This window comes from Aedes albopictus, chromosome 3, assembly GCF_035046485.1.
Source record: "Aedes albopictus strain Foshan chromosome 3, AalbF5, whole genome shotgun sequence".
NCBI lineage: Eukaryota > Metazoa > Arthropoda > Insecta > Diptera > Culicidae > Aedes > Aedes albopictus.
The window spans coordinates 185190953-185211871 of NC_085138.1; the positions used below are offsets into that span (position 1 = coordinate 185190953).

Below are 20919 nucleotides of genomic sequence, written 5' to 3' on the forward strand. Positions count from 1 at the left end.
GAGGATCTCTGGAACGCCCCTGTAAACTCCAAAAGATATCTTGAGCTTCCCGGGAACGTCCCTGAAATCAAACGCCCTTAACTTCCCTGGATAGCACCCAAAATCGCATAATACATCTTGGTAAACACTTGAAACGCCCCTGAGACTTCTCCGTTGGAATACCCATGGAACACTGAAAAGCAGCTTCTATAGGGGTGTGGCCTAGATGAAGTTCCTTCTCTGGTATCAAAAAGCTGTTTGGATTCATTGGCAGCACCTTTAGCAACCCGTGTCCGTGACTTTCTGGTATAACTGGTCTAGCCACACAAGTTTTTCATATACCATATTTTCAGGTATATGAGCTGTTGGTGATTGTATCAAGATAGGTCGAAAGCACTGCTCGTGATTCATGCATTTGCGCCGCACACACTACCTATTTTCTTATTTCCACCAAGTATTGTCTGCAGCATTTGGCATTCAAAAGCTACATAAGTTTTTCGGTCTCCCTCCCGGACATCAAACCACGCCTTATGATCGTAGAGGGCTACCGGAAGAACCAGCATCTTAAGCAGAGTGAATTTCGTTATGCTAAGCTAAGCTGCAATACGTTTGTTTCACTTCACGGGTACCGTCATTTTCACATGTCACAAGTGTTCTAAAATAAACAGATTCTTCAACAATTTCTAATACATCCCCATCAATTACTACCTCAGCACCAACACCACTAGGCCTGCTTCTGTCTCTACCCGCTATTGTGTATATCGTCTTGGTAGAGTTTATCATCAAACCTATCTGCCAATGACCATTTTGCTTGTGTATATGACACTGTATGCTCCAGGAAGTCAAGGAAATTTCCTTTACGAAAAGTTCCTGGACTGGCCGGAATCGAAACCTGTCACTCTCATCATGGTCACACTGAATGCGCTTAACGCATCGACTATGGGCCCTATGCTGCAGCGAAAATCGTCATCGGCGTCGATTTTCATTCTATTTGAATTTAAGTACTGCAGTGTTCCTTATTACTAAAACTTTGCGAACCACTGAAGCACATTCATTTTGCCTCACACGACAACAAACGACCATCCGATACTGACTGGGGTGACTGCTGCGTCGTCGCCTCATCAGTTCAGTATCGGGCCGTCGTCGAAGCTGGTTGTTGTTCGTACGTTGACGCGCTTACGCCTATCTATCGCGCTTGAGTTTTCGTGTGTTTTCCTTCGTTATTCATGTTTTTTGTTCGCTCTGATCGTGGTTCGATTGCCACTTTCTTCTACCGTAGTGTACTCCAAATTCTTCCGTTATCGTCGCGCCATACGGATTGATGTGAGCTTTCAAACTACCAGCAGGACTGCGATCCTGACTGCTATTGGTGCGCCGTCCGCACTCTGTTGCTACGTTGCAAAATCCTGGTGGTGATCTCCGATCATCATCGCTCCCTTCGAAAAGACATTGAGATGACAAACTGTCTCTGTCTCTACTCTGAGTCCAGCAGTGGTGCCTCTGGCCTGGAGTGAAGTCACACAGTGTGAAGTGGTAGTGGTTATCTGTTCGTGAGCATAGTATGTTGTTTATGTGCTAAAATAACCTCCAGGATTGGAAGGAGTGCCGAGCCTAGTATGAATATGAATACTTGTTATTACTTATCAATACGTTGGCAGTCAGTGGAGAAGCCAAAGCCAAGCATACAGACAGCAGTCAAAAACAGTCAACGGAATCGTCAGACTATCACGGTGCAGTGCGTGACATACATTAGGGGAATCGGTCTCATATACGCCGTTGGGGTAAAACGACCCACCTCAATATTTTCCTGATAAAAAGAGTTTTGATGTAATATTTTTGCGCTAATCGATGGTATTTTCATATTCCTATCTTTTCAATTATCAACTCATGGAATTTCGAATGCAAAACATAAGATATAAAAAGTTTTAGGCTGTTTCTGTTGTAAAAATGCAAAAACTGTTTTTAGCTTTTAAAGGTCAAAGTTGAGCACACTCGAAAAACTTGTTAAGAAAATTTCTTTGTATCTATAGTTGGGACTACATTTTAAAGAAATATGGGGCAGCTGCCGTCGTAATGGGTGGTACTCACCTGATAAGCACTGTAGAAAAGGATAGGCCAAAAACGGCCAAGAAATGATTTCGATGTCAATTTTTTTTTTTGAACGGTCCCCAGCTGAAAAGCAATGAAAAGTTACGTAACACTCCGTAACGCCTGCCGGGTAAATCGTTACGGAGATTGTTGTGTGTTTCATGGCTTAACCTTCCTATTGTATCACGTTGGGAACTGCTCGCTGACGTAGTGTAAGATTTGGGTCAAAAATTACCCTAATGCAAAAAGAGGTTTAAATCGAGTAATTCCTTAGAGAGCGCGTGTTACCCCGATGACCCCTAATTTTGCTGTCTACCTATTACTTTTTAGGCAATCGAACGCCGTATGAATGTGCTTTGCGATAGAAAGTGAAGTGATAGCCGCCTAGTGATGTGATGTGATACCATTTCAGTGGTGAGCTGTGCGAGTTGCCTATGCCTATCTGTGGCCAGGGTTTTGGTTACTTCGGTCTACCGATGCCGAAGCATTGTTGATGCAGCTTATTTACGGTTACAGCTGGACGATGAACTAGGGCGGTTCCTTCAGCAAGAAAATGTTTCCTTGACCAGATGTCTTTTTACTGTTATTCTTCTCAACCTGAACCTAATTCTCACCTACTACACTAGTTTACAAAATAAAACTAAAGTCGTGAACTTCTGTCATCGACCACAATTTTTAAAGCACAATTTAGTGCTGATTTCGAAACCGTGCTTCAAAAAATTTTAGGTGGAGCAGTTTTTGAGTTTTAGCCCAATATCAAGTTTTACAATTTTTTAAAATATGGAATTAAAAAAAAATGAATATCTTGGGTTTTGTTCAACCAATTTTAAATCTTTTTTCTATAAATCAAAAGCTGAATATAATACCATTCGATCGTTTGAATGCAGGTTTTGCGTCAGATTGATGAAATTCAAGATATTGGCAAGTTTTAGGGACGATTTCCTTAAACTTTAGCAAAATTTCCAAAAACATAATATGTTATATTATAGAGAAATCAATTTTTTTCAATAAGAAAAAAAAAACCATTGAAAAATTCTTTTTCAACATTTATTGGACATATCATATGAAGGCGAATTACAATAAAAAATTCAGCTCAATCGGACCATTGATTACGGAGAATGTGATGTGGGAAGTGAGCGACTTTGCTTAAAAATAGAACAAAATCATCAACCTTGTATGGAAAGTCGAAAAAAAATCCGCTCTACTGTAATTTTTTTCCTTCGCGTTTTCGAACTCAGGGCATGATTCTATACCAAAAATGATCATCAGCTTACCGAGTTCAAAAGTGCTGTAAACTAGTGTTATTAGCATTTTCCACAGCTATTAACTGAGAGTTAATTGATAGCTATTGATCAACTACATTCCCCATTTATTTATTATTTTGAAATGGATTTGAAGGAAACGTATTTTTTGGAGTTTCACATATTTGAGATGGTTAAAAAAAAAAACAAAAGAACGGAACCTCTCGTTATATTTCTGGTAGATCCCTTGAAGACGTTTCTAGTAAAACTAGAAACTAATTATCTTTATAACCATAAGTTGTAATCAATATGCTACTGATACGATTTCGAAATGCATTTCTGAAATCTTGACTGCGCAAAATATGATGAAATTCCGACAGAAAGATTTGTTGATTTGTTGTCGAAAAGATTGTCTGGCTAATTTTGTCCGCCACTTTTCTGCAACATTCGTCTGGGTGTTAAAAATTACTTTCTACGCAGCATTTACAGAAGATAGACAAAGGTCGAGTGGGAAAAACAGTTCGGTTCGGTCGGGTGCCGTAGTGATTAGACGCTGGAGGTGGCTCGCTGCGGCCAGTTCCAGTCAAGTTTTGTGTCGTCGCGTCGTTGAGCGGGAAAAACAGTTCGGTTCGGGTGCTGTTTTAGCCGAGGCAGTGTGAATTGCTGTGGCGATGCCAGTCGGTGGCCAGATGCTGCTTTTAGCCCCGTCGATTAGCAGCATATAATCGCTGGACGCTTGGATTGACAGCTATCGGTGAGCTCGTTCCATATTATTAAAATAACTAACAGTATACGATATGAACATTGAACAAATTTCTCGTTTATCTGCCCAACAAATATTGAAGAGTTCGAGTGTTTGATGGGATTTCGTCCGGGTGCCGGTGTCGCGCGCTTTTGCTTCGGTCGTTCGATTTTTCTTTTTCCCTATTCGGAAATGAGCATTTCGCGTCTTTTGTAGCAACACTAAACGATCACCTGACGTGGGTGATCAGTTGTTTGCTTCTCATATGAAGTAAACAATAGTGCGTCAGCTTGTATCGTGTGCAGTTCGTGTCACTTGCAGTTAAATATTTGGCGACTAGCTTCCGCGGTTCGATTCGAAATATTAAGTGACCATCTGACGTGGGTGATCGATTGTTTGCTTTCCGCGTAAAGCAAACAATAGCGCGGCAACCAGCATGACACGAAGGTCATATTACTTATCAAAGTGAATCCAGACCCAACGATACCTTTCCTACTAACAAACACTCCTTCCTGCAGCCTTTGGTGGAGTCGCAGCGGTAAACGCGGGCCTTCACTTAACAAAGGTTGTTACTAATATTCCCTCCCTCTTCCAACCTGACTGCAAGGACGTGGCCGGCGCCGTTATTGTACCGTTAAAGAGAGTCTCTGAAGCGTGCACAGTGAGAATATTGACCACTCCCAGTCAATTATTCAGTTGATTCATTGTGCAACTGTCATTGGTTCGGGTCAATCACGGAATAGCAACCATAGATGTGTGCAGTCAGTCTAAGCTAAGCTAAGCTAAGCTAAGCTAAGCATTTACAGAAGATAGACAAAATGATCGGGACAGGCAAAATTTTCACTTTTCAAAAAGTGTTCAATTAGCTTTAACTTTTCGAAAAGTGCATCAAATAATTCTCAAATTTTTACATTAAGTTTATCAACTAGATATGTATCAGTGGTCCAAAATAAGAAAAGATCGAGCCATTCTTCACGAAGTTATAAAGATTCTTGAAAAAGGTAAAATTATTCGATAGCCAACTTTGAGCTGTTATATCTCCGGATTCAATGAACCGATTGAAATGAAACTTTGACCATTTATGACTTATATAATGAGCTATGCAAAACCATTCACTTAACTTAATATTTTTAACACGGAAGAAAATTATAACGATTAGATTATTTTTCTAATAAAACACCAAATTTTCCAAAATATCAACATCGTTTTAAAATTCAAGATGCAAATTATAGTTCATTTAATTTCCCTCTAATTGACTCATATATAAATGTGTTTTGGATAGAGTAAAAACATAGCCACCAAAAAATTGAAAAAATTATAGAATGCATATTAAAAATGGACCAATTTACTAAAAAATCGTGAAAAAATTAAAATCGCTATAATTTTGCCTCTTGTTAAAAATTTCAAGTTAAGTCAAATGTTTTCCAGAGTTCATTATATAAGTCATGAATGGTCAAAATTTCACTAATCAACTGAACAACGCCTTATACCAGTGATCCTCAGGCTAACTGTATTCGCGGGCCAAAATTGAATTTTGAAAACGGAATGCGGGCCGCAAGTCAAAAAGTATCATATTTCCAAAAAAAAAGAAGGAATTTAGCCAATAACGAAACTAGAACAATATGGCTATCCTTGAGAATATTTTAGGTAAATTAACAACCATTTTTTGTCATTCTTGATGAGATTAAAAAAAAAAACGCTTGGAGTCATTTTTGGAATTTCCTGCAAAGTTTATCAAAGTCGTTATTTTGATAACATGTTGGAATATTGATATTTTCAGTTATTTTGAGCTTTCTAAGGAATCTCTGACAGATTTTAGGTGGAATTTTTGGGATTCTTATAATATATGAAAAACTTCTTGGGTAGTAATCTTGGAAGAACATACAAGGAAGTTACAAGGAATTTCTTCAAGAGTTCAAAAATAAAATAAAAATTCCTTTTCATGAAAATTTAACAAACTATTTTAGAAAAGTTCTGACAGGACTCCACAATCCACGGTAAAGACCCTTTTGATGTAAGCCTAAATCCGTTACTTTGAAGAAAATGTAATCGTCTCAGCATTTTTTTCTTTCTTTCGCATTTCTTAACAGCAGCCGATTAAAAAAGTTTAGAAATGTCGAAAAATTGTCTCCGATTTTTTCACAGTTTTGTATATTTGTGGAACCAAATTCAAAACATCAGAAAAAAAATATCAACATTCAGAACAGTTAGTAATATATTAATGTATAATTATTAAAAAGGTCCTCGGTTGGGAAAATTCAAAAAAAATGTTCATAGCTCTAAGTATTTATACAAAGATGAAAAGAACTCAATATTTTGTGAAAATTTATTATGTTACTGATTCAGAAAACTTTTGAAAATCTTTAACACTTGTGTTGAAAATTGTTTCACATGAATTACTTATACAGTAGTTCAGTAGTTGAATGTTCATTCTACAAAAAAATATTGAAATTTGTCAAAATTTAATATTATTATGGTTCAGCGGGCCACATTCTCAATTCCTTCAAAATCTGTTCGCGGGCCGCACATAACCTTCTCGAGGGCCGCAGTTTGGTGATCACTGCCTTATACTCAACAGCTGTTCAGCCCAAAACACGTGTTTTCCATTCTGATTTCGCTGTCAGTATTTTTATCGCACGGTGAGAAAACTTGTATCGAATGCGGCCAAAAAGTGTTGGTCCTTATTGAAGATATTGTTTACAGACTTACTAATTGCGATATAAATATGTTTTTATTGCTATGATTAAATTAAATTAAATCGATCTTTAACCGTTATGTGCCCGACAAACTTTTTGCTTTTTTTAAGTCGTGTATTTTAAACGGGTACCCTGTCGGCCACATAACGGTTGAAAATGTATGACAATATGTGGTGCGGTATGATCTTGGACATGGTGCATTCACAGCATCTGTTCATGTAATCTACTCATGCTCAGTCGAACTGCTGCCGAAGATAAACAATATAATAACCAAGGTACAAGATATCTTGTTGCAGACTAATAATAATAAATAAATGCCTCATTTTTACGTTGATTACGTCTCTTGGCACTCAATGTTAAACTACATAATTCTAATCTGTTTTATTTTATGTGATTCGTTTAAAATATTGGTTCTTTAATAACTTGGTTGTCTAAACAGTTTTAGCCATGATTTATCCCATAATCCGAACAAAGTTCCGAGTCAAACTATGACGAGCTGAAGGCGTTTATTTGACAAGTGAAAAGCACATTGTTCGGGAGAATATGATTATCGATACATCGGCTTAATAAGATGCAGACAAATGTTTTGTTAAACTCCTTTGTTAAGGAATCAATGCTTGTCGAATAAATTTCTTGTTAAACGTTTGAAAAGTGTTTTAATTTATCATTGTTGATACCGATGAGGAAAGTCGAACATTGACTACTTTCTCAATTGAAAAATCATTTAAACAGTAATGTGTAGAGCATAATTTTAGTTCAGCTATCATTACCATTATTCAGCAACAATTCAGCAAGCTTGCTTGTTTGTGACTTGCAATTGTTAGTTGGGTAAAATCGGTTTTAACATTAGAAATGATCTTCATCAGGAGTGCAACAAAAAACATGCTCGTAAAATTGAAAAATTCTGGCTTTTTATGAGCTTAAGTCATCAAAATCATATGTTTTTGTACTGGCGCAGATTTGATGACCTCGGCGCGGATTTCAAATGGCTTGGCGCGGATTTTGCGGTTTCCAAATCGACAGTTTTGTAACAGCCCTGTATTTTGATATTGAGATCAAAATGTGATATTGGTTTGATTGATATAAGAGATAAAAGATCTGAAAATAATATCTAAAATTTACTCCTGGAACATCATCATCAGATCATAATTAGATCTTGTAAGATCCAACCAATAGCAGCAAGCAATTCGATTGATCTTGAAATAACAAATTTTGATATTGTTCAGATGTTCCTGGAACATTTTTCAGATATTATTTTCAGATCTTTTATCTCTTATATCAATCAAATCAATATCACGTTTTGATCGTCAGTATTTTATCTCTTTCCGGGTATTTTGACAGTAGTTTATGAAGTTCCTGAAGGTCTAGCATTTAAACAGCTGTATATTGGGACAAAACCTACATTTAGGTAGCATCTAAAGGCACAACAAATTACCAAAGCAACGTGAATCATAGCCACCTTGGATAAAGGTTGGACTTCAATGGCAAATATTTGGCATAATAAGAAACAGTTTAATGGCACCCTAAGGCGTATAGGTGGCGTTGTGACATTAATTGATCACCAGACACGAATGCCACATGAGTGGTAAAGTGTCTTTAATAAATATTAATAATAATAATAATTAAATGATCAGCTGTAAAAGTGCATATAGTGCAGAATTAATGCTGAGTAAAGAACTTGTTAGTTATCTGAAGAGTGCTGTTTCAAAGATCTACAGGAATCAATGTATACACAGCTAGTCGCGTTCGGTAATTTTTACCGAAATCTCAACAGCTGAACGTTCGGTAATGGTTTTTTACCGAAATTCTGTAAAAATTACCAAATTTCGGTAAAATGTTATCGTTTATCTGTCAAATTTTAACGAAGTTCGGTAAACGTCACCGAATTTCTCCGGTAAACAACTTAACGGTTGAGATTTCGGTAAAATATTACCGAAGTCGGTGATTTTTTCTAAGTGTGATGAACCCACTTTTTGTGGGTTGGAGAGCCTTTCTCAATCAATTTCTGGTGAATGTCATGGAACAATTTCCCTTTGAAAATGCGGAAAAAGTATTTTTGTCAAAGTAATGCACAATTTTTCAGCAAATTGAAGCAATTTTTGAAAAACCGATCAAATCCTGAAACATATTTTCCTTGAGATTCCCGAAGAATTTTGTTATAAATCGTTCTGGAATTCTACAGGAGCATTCTTTAGCATGGGCCCAACGGTTCTATAACATTTACCCGAAAACCATTTACCCGAAACACATTCACCCGAACGTCACTTACCCGAATGCGACAAATACCCGAACGCGACATTTACCCGAATGCGACATTTACTCGAATGCGACATTCACCAGAATACGACATTTACCCGAATACGACATTTACCCGAATGTGGCAAAAACCCGAAAAATGCAAAAAAAAACGTGGACTTGATCCCCATATGATTTGTCAATAATAAATATGTTATGGCCCAGTGTCATCAGGCCAAGTGATCATCAAGCACTCTGGCACAGGACCAAGTGGCGGTCAAAATGCAATTATGATTTGAGGATTTTTTAATGTTTTGTTTTTTTTAAACGTCTCCACATCTTAAGCCCGAACGCCAACCCGAAATCATTCAGGAGGTCGCCCAAAAAGTGTTCACTGTGGACAATTTATTAGAAGTGGATAAAACTTAATCAGTTAGAAAAGGGTAACCCTTGGGCAATCTTTAGCAACGTTGTGATTCATGAAGGTTTACCTAGATGAGAGAATTAGCATAAGTTAAAATTACCTAAAAAGAAAATATAAAAAAATAAGGGTTTACGGAAACGTAAGAATCAAATGCAATGCATTTAGGAAAACTGCGACGAAGGGAACGGTTGCTGATTCAAACATTTTTATTATTATTGGCTTATTATGGGGATTTTCAGCCCGAGGCAAATCAAACATTTTTCCTTATATTCAGCGTGCATATCCGATGGCCGAAGGCGATGTACTTGTCTATTCAAATATGGATCCTGAAGAGCTCAGTATGCTTCTAACAGGCCTTTATGAAACTATTGTGTTCTCTTAAAATATGCTTAAACTTTTGCTATTGGCGCTAATTCCGAATCATATTTTAACAAATAATTCTCCCTTCTTTTCATTATTGGCTGTTCTTTGGAACTATAAAATGCTGTTACAATATAGTTGTTGAAGTTTTTATTTGAGAATTCTTTTTATTTCAAGCTATGACTGTTCTTTCGAAGTTATAGCTATTCCTTTGAAAACTATAAGTATTTTAATCTGAAATGTTTCCTTCTTTTAAATGTTGAATGTTCTTTCAAATTGACGATCTTATAACCATACCACAACGAAGTTCGTTTTTATTATAATTCATTTGGTATTGAATTCTTGCCCCAGACCTTGTCAAATGGCTAGCTTTCTGATAAGTGAGAATTCCCGAAAAGACATTGAGCCATTCGGCAAAAAATCATTCATGCCGAAAGTCATGAGGATGAATGCTAAATTGTTCTTGGTGATTTAAGATAAATTGAACTGTTTTAAGCACAACAGAACATTCGAATGTAATGACTTTTTCATTACCAAGCTATAACATTTTAACAACACAGGCTGCTTTGAGCTACTTATATACTCGGTCACAATTTAGCAGCCATACTGCAAGTATTCTCCACTTCTTCTAATATTTGCCTTCTTTTTAAAATAGGCTGTTCTTTTGAATTTGCAGAGTCCAACTGTGTACTGTAGCTGACTTGGTCGACCAAACTGGAAATAGAGGCTATTTTTCGAGTTGGAATGTTATATTGTTTATTTGCAGACGAATTTCTAACTCCTTGAAAGATTTGTCCTTTTTTGAATAATAAGCTGTTCTTTCAAGTTAAGATTTACACAATTGACTGGTGGCCAAATTAGCAACTTGATCAGATATTTTCCTTTTTTTGGAATAGACTGTTCTTTCGAGGCCTGCTAATCGATCGATCTATCATTTTTTCGGCCTAATGACCACTCGGTTAATATGCTGTGCTTACTATCCATTTCTCTACCTATAACGGGGTAATGACCCATTCGGGGTAATGGCTTTTGGTATAAAGGCCTACTCGGGGTAATGGATTTCGGGCCGTGGCATTAAGGGTAATTTGGTAGAGTTTCTTTTACAGAAATAGTGATAACCTCACTAAGTTGTTTGGTGGCCAAACTATTCCTATCCTTCGGAGATTTTTCCTTCTTCTCTTCAAGGCTGTTCTTTCGAGTTGTACCGCTGCATAATTTATTAGCGTTCGATCTACTTACTGTATATGAGTTTTTTTCTTCTTTCGATCATAGGATGTTGCTCTAAATTACATTTTTACAGGATTGAGTGATGGATTCCAAGTCTTCACCTAAGAATTTTCCCTTCTTTCAATAACAGGATGTTCTGTATCGTGAAAAAATTGCAAACTTTTTTATCAAAGTTTTTTTTTTCTAGTGACATGTTGACTTGCCGAATGGTGTTCTATAATCGATTCGTTTTAATGACCATTCGGTCTACAAATAGAGTTTTTCTCTTCTATAAATCTTAAACAGTTCTATGCTTATCGAAAGAACAGCTCATGAATCAAAGAAGAGTAAATCTCTAGAAGGAATGCCAACAGCAAACACAAAAAATATCAAGCTGCAGTGATTAGTTTTATTCAGGTGTTTGCCCTGTGAATTCCTATCGCGGATCATTTCAGAGAAAATTTAATAAAATGTGTTTTTGAGGAATTCGACATTGAAAATATTTGTCTGAGCCGCAATTCCAAATAATACATGTACTATTTGCATTGAACAAAACAAACGAACTTTACTCACAAAATCATAATTTATGCAGAGTAATACACTATTCGGGTAAATGTCGCATTCGGGTAAATGTCGCGTTCGGGTAAATGTCGCATTCGGGTATTTGGCATTCGGGTATATGTTACATTCGGGGAAATGGGTTTCGGGTAAATGTTATAGAATTGGGCCCAACATAGGATATTTCTTTTCTATCAAATAGACAAAACCAAAATTGATCATTGACGCAATGACTATTGACTAGATGATGTATCCTTATAGGAACCGGTTCCAGAACAACCGGAAGTGGCCAGAACCATGATTGATAATTGACGCTATGTCTATTGACGATGAGGTTACATGAAATTCTGGGTTCCTACCGTATCCGGTTCCAGAAGATCCATTATTGGCCATCGGCACTATGCCTGCTGACATCCAGATGAGAAATCATGAATTTTGGGCCGTCGAACAATGTGGTTCTGCGAAATTCAGAAAGTGTCCCCTATGGGTCCCAACCGGAACCGGTTCCGGCCGGCTACGTGACCGGAACAGGTCCAACTGTCTCAGAACCGTGCATGTACATTGTGATGGAAAAAATATTCAAAATTAGTTGATTTTTTTTTTACGAATATCAACAAGTTTTTGCGTATTTTTATCAAAAAGTCCCTGTTTTGATATCTGGGTACCCCAGGTTTTTCCAGCCTAAAACCGGGAAGAACGGAGAACTTTTGTGGTCCCATTGCATATGTCCAAAATTCAACTGATTTGCGATTTTCTGTAAAATTTCATAAAAATCGAATGAAGTTTTACAAAATTACAGATTTTTAAACTTTTGATGTTGGCATTGGGCTGGTGCTTGTTATTTATTTATTTCTGAAAACTTAACAAAAACAAACTCAAAAATTCATCTATAAATAATTTTAATTTTCTGCTACATTCTCCTCAATGTTGTCATTATTTAATGGACTGATTCTATAACAAATTGTTGTTAAATTGATGGATCAATCAAGAAGTCTTTCATGAATTGTATCAGGAACACATTCTGCCTTCATCATTGTTTAGAAATTCTATAACTGAAATTTTGTAAGTATTTCCTAGATAAATGCAACCTGAGAATTAAAAATCTTATTCCTGAAAACCATTCTAGGATCCATCATAATTTTTCCAGGATGTTCGCTAGCTTTAGTTTAGAAATTCATCCAGAATAGTTCTCAATGTTTTCAGGAGAAATGTGTTTTAGGAATGGACTCAGATTGTTGCCAAAAATGCATATTGAATTCCTCATATTTCGAGAATTGCGTCATGAAACTGAAATCCTTAAGGAGAAACGGTTATTTTTTATTATGTCTCTGGGGCTTTTCAGGGGTTCTCAGGGATTACCATGGGTTCTCAGGGACGTTTCAATGGGGGACGTTAAATGGGATATCAGGGGGTACATGAAAGTCTCAGGGTCGTGTCAGAGGGTCTTAGGGTGCTTCAGGGGGTGCTAGGATTTCATGAGATTTTTGGGAGTCTCAGAGGCGTTTCAGGGGGCTCATTTGAATTTCAAGGGATTACAGGGATTCGGTCTTGGGGGCTCTCAGGTGGTCTAAGGGGAGTTTTAGGGTAGCCAAGGTGGTTTTACGATGATATCTGGAAGTCTCAAGAGTGTTTCATAGGGTCTCAGGGGTACAAAGAGGTTTCAGGGACATTTCAGATGTGCAGAGGCTTTTCAGACTCAAAGGGTTGCATAAGGGTTCCCGGGGCATTTTAGAGAGTCCCGGGGGGTGCTTCGAGTAGTGTCAGAGGCTCTGCAGGAGTCATGCGGGGTTTCAAGCGAATTTCAAGGGGTTTCTTGAGTTCTCAGGGGTATTTTATGGGGCTTAGGGGCGCCAATGGAACCCATTGGACCACCCTCAAATAGTTCCGGAAACCCCCTGAAACGACACTACAAACCCCTTAAAACATCCCTGTGATACCTCAAAATGCCCCTGAAAACTCCATTGGCCTCCATTGAAACACCCTTGAGATCCCCGTAGTCAATTAGAAAATCCCCTGAAACCGACCGGAATGCTTTCAAAAGGCCCCAGAAACCCCCTAAAACTTCATTGAAAACCTCATGAAGCGCTCCTGAAATTCCATCAAACGCTCCTGAAACCTCTCGGAACGCCGTTAAAACGATATTGAAACTTTCTGAAACGCCCCTGCAACCTATTGTACTGTATAACGACTTCTGAGACCCCCCTCATTCGCCTTGAAACCCTCTTGAACAGTCCTTAAAATCCACGCATTCTCATTGGAACGCTAACGAAACCTGTTGGAGCGCAGCGTACCAAGGCGTCAGTACCGTACAATAATAACACAAAGTTCTGTGTACAGCAACTGCTCAATCAGATGAATTTTTCAGTAGTGGTCAGATGTGAATGTGATGATGAGGATTGCTGGACTAACTTTAATTATTGATAAATCGTCGAGAACCTCTTGAACTGTCCACGTCCGTGTGAAACACCCACTTTTAAGTACCACCCTAGATCGCCGCCGCCTTGCTCGCGGTCATCGCGTAGTTTTCCATTGCCTGCTGTGCTACAGAAACCGAATCACGGCTTTGTTTCCTGATGGCTTTCTCCACTGACTGTGACTGACTGACTACTGTGTGTCTCTCGCACCGCGCCTTACCAGACCAGGCCAGCACACGGTTTATTTTCCTCGAAAGTGCTGTTCAGTATAGGCAGGCCTTTTTTTTTTTTTTTCCTTCTAAACCATAGGGGGATAAATCTGCTCATCAGACACCCTAACAGGAAGGTTAGGGTAGTGTGGGGATGAGGCCGTCTTCTACAATGCCGGTAGAAGCCAGGACTACTCTCTCCTCGACCCACTAAAACACATTCCTATGGTCGCCAAACCCTACGTCTCTCCGGAACCACCAAGAAGGTATTGCTTCAGAGAGGGGCTAGTGCATATCGCACCCTCAAGGTTAGTTGCCTAGCAGCAACGAACATCGATGACTCGCACTGGAGAGTCCATCACGATAGCATGCTGGCGCTTAGCCAGTTTCCCGAGTGGTCCTCGCCACTCCCTTTGTCCACGGAAGGCGGGCAGGGTCAACCCCGCCCGCGCCCTACTGCTGAGCGGACATCAAGAACTGATGCCCACATGCAACCCGATCTGACCTGCTGAAGGCAAGGGTATCACTACCCTTCAGGCCTTATCAGCTGCATCCGTAGGTTGCAGACAGCAGGGTCTCACCTACCCCGACCCTTGCCGGGGACCCCTTTCCAACCGCGGGCTCAGATCCAACCCAGTAGACCGACGCCACGACAGCACCGCTACCGGGACTTCCTCTCCGCGGCCACTTAATCGCTGTAAGGGTCGATCTCGACCGCAGGGCACCGGTATGACCTACGAAGCCGACTTCGAACCCCTGGACCACCTCTTGTACTGCATCTGGACTAGCCATTCTCCGAGTCCACGCGCCACCTCCTTTGTAGCTCCCAGACGATATGGGTGATAGCCGTTGAAACGGCATTCCAGCTAATCTCATCCCTACACATTCTCTGGACCAAGTTGTCCGGAGTTGTGTCCTCCCCGCATGTGGCAAGCATGCGGTCACGCATTGTGCGAAAACGCGGGCACACGAACAAAACGTGTTCCGCCGTTTCCTCTAAACCATTGCACACTGGGCATTCGGGAGAATCCGCATGCCCGAAACGGTGTAGATACTGTCGGAAGCAACCATGACCTGTAAGGACCTGTGTCAGGTGGAATGAAACTTCCCCATGGCGCCTATTAATCCAACTATCTACCCTCGGTATCAACCTATGGGTCCACCTTCCTTTGGTGGAACTGTCCCACGCGCGCTGCCATTTGACCATAGAGGCCATCCTGACAGTCTTGCGTATGCCTCTTGTGCCGCGCATTTCGAAGCACTCCATATCCTCACTGATAAGAATGCTGATGGGCACCATACCAGTAATGACACAGAGAGCGTCGTGTGACACGGTACGGTACGCGCTTGCAACCCTCAGACACATAAGCCTGTAAGTACTTTCCAGCTTCCGTCGGTAGCATTCAGTACTTAGCGCGGTACCCCACGCCGGGCCGCCATACCTAAGTATGGACGTAGCAACACTAGCCAGAAGCTTGCGCTTACTGGCGTACACCGCTGAGCTATTGGACATCATCCGGGACAGTGCCGCAATAGCTGTGGAGGCTCTTTTACAGGCATAATCGACGTGGCTACCGAAGGTAAGCTTGTCGTCGATCATCACGCCCAAGTGCTTGACAGAGCGCTTCGACAGGATAGTGCACTCTCCTACACTGATCTCCGTCTGCTGCGCCGACTGCATGTTGTTCACAACCGTCACCTCTGTCTTGTGGTGAGCCAGCTCCAGTTTTCTGGACCGCATCCACGCCTCCACAACTTTGATCGAGTGGTCGGTAGTCAACTTCACCTCCTCGATCGTTTCACCGTAGACTTCGAGCGTAATATCGTCAGCAAATCCGACAATCACCACTCCCACTGGGTACTCTAACCTCAACACCTCGTCGTACATGACATTCCATAACACCGGACCCAGGATGGAACCTTGCGGGACTCCTGAGGTTATGTGAAAGCACTTCCGACCCACCTCCGTGTCGTATACTAGTACGCGATTCTGGAAGTAACTTCCGAGAATCTTGTACAAGTACTCCGGTATCCCCAGACGCAAGAGCGCATCAGCAATAGCAGCCCAACTGGCGCTATTAAATGCATTCCTTACATCCAGAGTCACTACCCCGCAAAAGCGAATTCCCCTCCTCTTAGGCTCGAGTGCTTTCTCGGCGGTTTTTGTAACCGACAAGATAGCGTCTACGGTGGACCTCCCCTTCCGGAAGCCATACTGGTTGCTCGAGAGACCATTTACGCCCTCAGTGAACTTCAACATTCGATTGAGGATGATCTTTTCGAGCACCTTCCCCGCCGTGTCAATCAAGCATATTGGTCTATATGCCGACGGGTCTCCGGGTGGTTTCCCCGCCTTTGGCAATAGTACCAGGCTCTGCCTCTTCCAAGCTTCTGGGAAAACTCCCTCGTCCAGGCATTTCTGCATAGCAGACCTGAACATCTCGGGAGCTTCTGCAATAGCTACTTTTAAGGCCAGGTTCGGAACTCCGTCCGGACCTGGGGCCTTACCTACGCTAAGGGACTTAGCTATCCCCGCAAGTTCCACATCGGTGACCCTTTCCTCATCGCCAGCCCCAGTCCCCGGCTGTCCTACGAAAGGAGGCCAAGGACTAGGATCATGACGCGGAAAAAGTCCTCCAATGATCCCCTCCAACATCTCTGGAGATTGCTCTGTAGGAGCCATCACACCTCTCGTCTTGGCCATAACGATCCTGTAGGCATCACCCCACGGGGTCGTATTGGCGCTCTGACAGAGACCCTCAAAGCAGGCCTTCTTGCTTGCTCTTATCTCGGTCTTGAGCGCGGCTTTTGCAGCGGCGAACACCACCCGCCGTTCGTTTCGCTCTTCCTCTGATCGTGCTCGCTGCATCCGCCGCCTAGCCCGTAGGCAGGCGCGGCGCAGGTCCGCAATCGCGTCGGTCCACCAGTAAGCCGGTGGCCTCCCATTTCTAGGGTGGACTCTCCTAGGCATGGTCGCATCACACGCACGTGAGAGCACCGCTACCAGCTCGTCGCCGTCTAAACCGAGTAAGTTTCGCTCACGGCGGAGCGCTTCCCTAAATACCTCTTCGTCGAAGTATGATGTCTTCCACCTACGAGGGCTTGGCCTTGGCCTAGCCGCCTCTTCTTCTATCCGCTGTCTGCTGTTGTTGTAGTCGATACTGTAGCGAACCGCCAGGTGGTCGCTGTGAGTGTAGCCATCATCTACTCTCCAGTTCGAACTACTTGTTAGGCCAGGACTACAAAAGGTCACGTCAATAATTGACTCCGCTCCGTTTCGACTATAGGTACTCTTGGTACCGACGTTAGCCAAGTCGACATCTAAGATGGCCAGTGTTTCTAGCAGGATCTGACCCCGCTGGTTCGTGAAACGGCTTCCCCATTCCACAGCCCAGGCATTAAAGTCACCCGCTATTACCACCGGCCTTCGCCCTGTTAGCACGGTCGTTAAGCGGTCCAGCATTTGCGTGAACCGCTCGATCGGCCACCGCGGAGGCGCATAACAGCTACAGAAGAAGACCCCGTTTACTTTGGCGACCACGAAGCCCTCATAGGTAGTAGACACCAACTCCTGCACGGGGTATTTACCCGTCGTCCATATCGCCGCCATTTTCCTGGTCCCATCCGAGGCCCAGTTGCCGTTGCCGGCGGGTACTCGGTATGGATCCGAAATGATGGCGATATCCGTCTCCCACTCAGAAACCGCCTGACAAAGCAGTTGCTGAGCCGCATCACAGTGGTTCAGGTTCAGCTGCGTTACCTGCACTGTGATTTGTTGCTCACTGCGGCTTTCTTAAAGGCCGGGCACCCTGGACCACCCATCGCATGTCTGTTTTTCGAGGTTTTCCCGGTACAGATCATGCAGATGGGCGGACTCGTGCAGCTTTGGGCCTTATGACCTTCAGCGCCGCATCGCCTACACAGTTTGCGCCTGTCGGGGCCTTTGCAGTCCCACGACTTGTGTCCTGGTTCCAGACACCTGAAGCAAACCTCAGGTGGCTCGTGGAATGTCAGGTGACAAACACACCAGCCCACCTTAATACTCCCTACTTTAACGGATTTTTTAACATCCGCCACAGGTAGCTGAACCAGAGCTATCTGTGTCCCTGCTGGCCCCTTCCGCAGCCTGACGGCTGTGGCGGCCACCTGAACATCGCACTGTTGCCGCAGTGCCGTGACGAGCTCTTCCGCTTCGGTGATCTCGTCTAGGTCTTTGACCTTCAGAGTCGCCTCATGCGTAAGAGCCCTCACCTCCACTCCATCACCAAGGACCTCTTCTGCCAGCCTCTTGTAGGCGGCGCCCTTGTGATCCTTCTGGCGCTTAAGCTCCAGGATCATTTCGCCCGTACGAGTACGTCTGATACTGCGTACATCGGCTCCAAGACCCTCGAGCTTGGCGTCGCACCTCATCGCCTTCAAGACGTCCGAGTATTTCGACTGTTCGGTCTTGATGACGATAGCGTCACCTTTTTCGCGCCTGGCACCTGCCTTCCTACGCCTTGGCTTGGCGACCTGCGCTTCTACCTGCGGAATCACCTTCTTCTTCTTCTTCCGCTCTACCTTTGTCCAAGGAGGGTCTTCTCCTTGGACCGCCCTGCTCTGTGGCTGCTGAGGGCCCACCATTGGTCGCAACCCCTTATTCCCTTCATTCCGGGACGGGCCAGCCTTTCCAGGCCCACCCTTCCCAGCTTTCCGGGAACCCTGGCTGGGGTCCGACTTTCCAGCGTTACCACCGGCTTTCGGGGTTATTATACGCCTGGCCTTGCGGGCGCCGCCAGACAGCTCCTCACCTGACGGCTGCCTCGCCCGCTTCTGCGAATGCTTGTCACGTTTGTCACGAGCATTCGCTTCCACACTCCTCGGACTACCTGCGAAGGAGAAGGCCTCTGTTTGTGTAAACTTCGACACATTCTCCTTTGCTGGTTCCGCAGCTGTAGCAGCCAGCAACGCCACCGCGTGCTCCTGCTTGGCCTCATCGACAGACACTCTAAGTCTAAGCAAGGCCGTTTTCAGGTCCTTGCTTATATTCGACTTAGTTGTCGCAAAGTCGATGATTTTGCCAAGCTGGTGCTCAGCAACCTCTAATGCGGGCCGACCTTTACCAACTTCTTGGCTTATGGCCCTCAGCAGCCACGCTCCGTCCATGACCTCCACCGGCTGGCTTGCCGTGGAGTGGACAGGAGCTCCCACGCTTGAGCTACGTAAGCTACCAGCACCTGACTCCTCGCTTCTCCTTGTCGGAGACCTCATCAACCCACTTCTTGCGAAGGGGTTGATCGCACCACTACTTCCACCTAAGATATTTGATTTTTGATTCTTGCTCATTGTTCCCACGAGTTGCACGAGAAATAATGTCCACCACGCCAGAGCTCTGCATTAACGCGGTAAGGGACAGCATACTGTGGGGGGTGCCCAGGTACCCCACAGGCTCCGTTAAAGATCGAGCATCTTTTTCACCCCCTCGATCACTCATTCCTCGGCACGGGTCGCCTGACACCTTGAATTGGGGTTAGTAGTCCTATTCTTAGCCGGCAACTACGCGGCTGACTCGCAAGCGGGGGGGTGCGTCAGGCCCCAGGACATCCGTCCCTGCTGCCCCCACATCCGTCCCTGCTGCCCCCACATCCGTCCCTGCTGCCCCCTGTATAGGCAGGCCTGTAGTGTGTTCAGTGTTGACCAGCAGCGTTGAGTTTTCAGAAAACCATCATCAATCTACACAACGACGACGACGGTAGCCGGAAAGGTGGAAGACAGAAAACAGAATCTACTTATACGCCAAGCCAAGTGAGAATTTACCTAGAAGAGGGCACTTCTTCGCTGTCGTGAGTGTTGTGCTGTCGCAGTGGAAATTTCGCAAACGCCAAGCAAAACCAAAACAGCGCAGCGTGTTGGGTAAACAAGTTTTAAGTGTACATATTCAAAACCATTCACGCCTGAGTCATTAGCGATTTGTTTCGAAACAGAGCCGTGTGTTCTTGCGATTTGATTTCGATCGCTCACGAATACATCTACTGCGCGGTACTCGTCGATTGGCATGGCGTGGTGAAGTGAAATGATCATGTTTTTTTTTTCGGTGAATCAAAAGGGGAAATTAATACGACGACGACGGTATAATTGTTAGACCGAAGCCAAAATAAAACGGAAAACCGGCAGCGAAGCCAAGTGAAAGGAGGAAACAACAGTTTGTGCAAATCCCATTACATATTCGTTTCGTTCGGTGTAAACAAAGAGTATACGAAAGGCCTGAATGGTGAAGAGTGAAGAGCGCGATATGAAGTTTGTTGTTGCTGATAAAAGTGTACCACCCGCATATTAGTGACGAGCGAGCAGTGAAACCTACACCAATCCATACGGTCGGCCCACAGTGCCAGTGTGTTAGTGAGATTGTTAACTGGATTATAACTCCTCTCCTCTCGGGGCGATCGGTTCGTTCTCTATTGGAGTGCTTGTGTTTACATAGATAGAGGTGCTGAGCTGTGCTGTGCATCGCTCATGTGGTGCATGTTGCACGAGGTCAACGGGTAAATATGCATCAACCAGCAGCCCTCGATCGCAGCGCCGCTGATTAAACTCACATGTAAGATGAAAGAATTTGCTACATTAATAAAATACTGCTACTTGTCCCATACGTCGCGAACACGCATATCGTTCCATCATCGTCGTTCGAGCGTTTCAAGCATCGTCCCCATATTTAAATAGCAGATGGTATTGATAGCCGGTGACATTCTAATGCAGTCACATTTCTTAATGCATCAATTGGTCTTTAC

The 20919-nt window shown here is 43.0% G+C and overlaps 1 protein-coding gene across 7 annotated transcripts in view; it reads left to right on the forward strand.

Annotated features, from left to right (window-relative positions):
- Positions 1-1095: 1095 nt before the first annotated feature.
- The window catches only part of LOC109398792 (uncharacterized), a 330728-nt gene continuing 310904 nt past the window's right edge, over positions 1096-20919 (forward strand). The window contains exons 1-2 of one of the 7 annotated variants that reach the window (XM_062856511.1): positions 1096-1593; positions 19802-20729. The gene's annotated coding sequence lies outside the window, so the exon portion shown is untranslated. Of the gene's footprint in view, positions 1594-19801; positions 20730-20919 lie in introns of those variants that run through there. The other 6 variants (XM_062856512.1, XM_062856513.1, XM_062856514.1 and 3 more) reach the window with 6 other exon arrangements.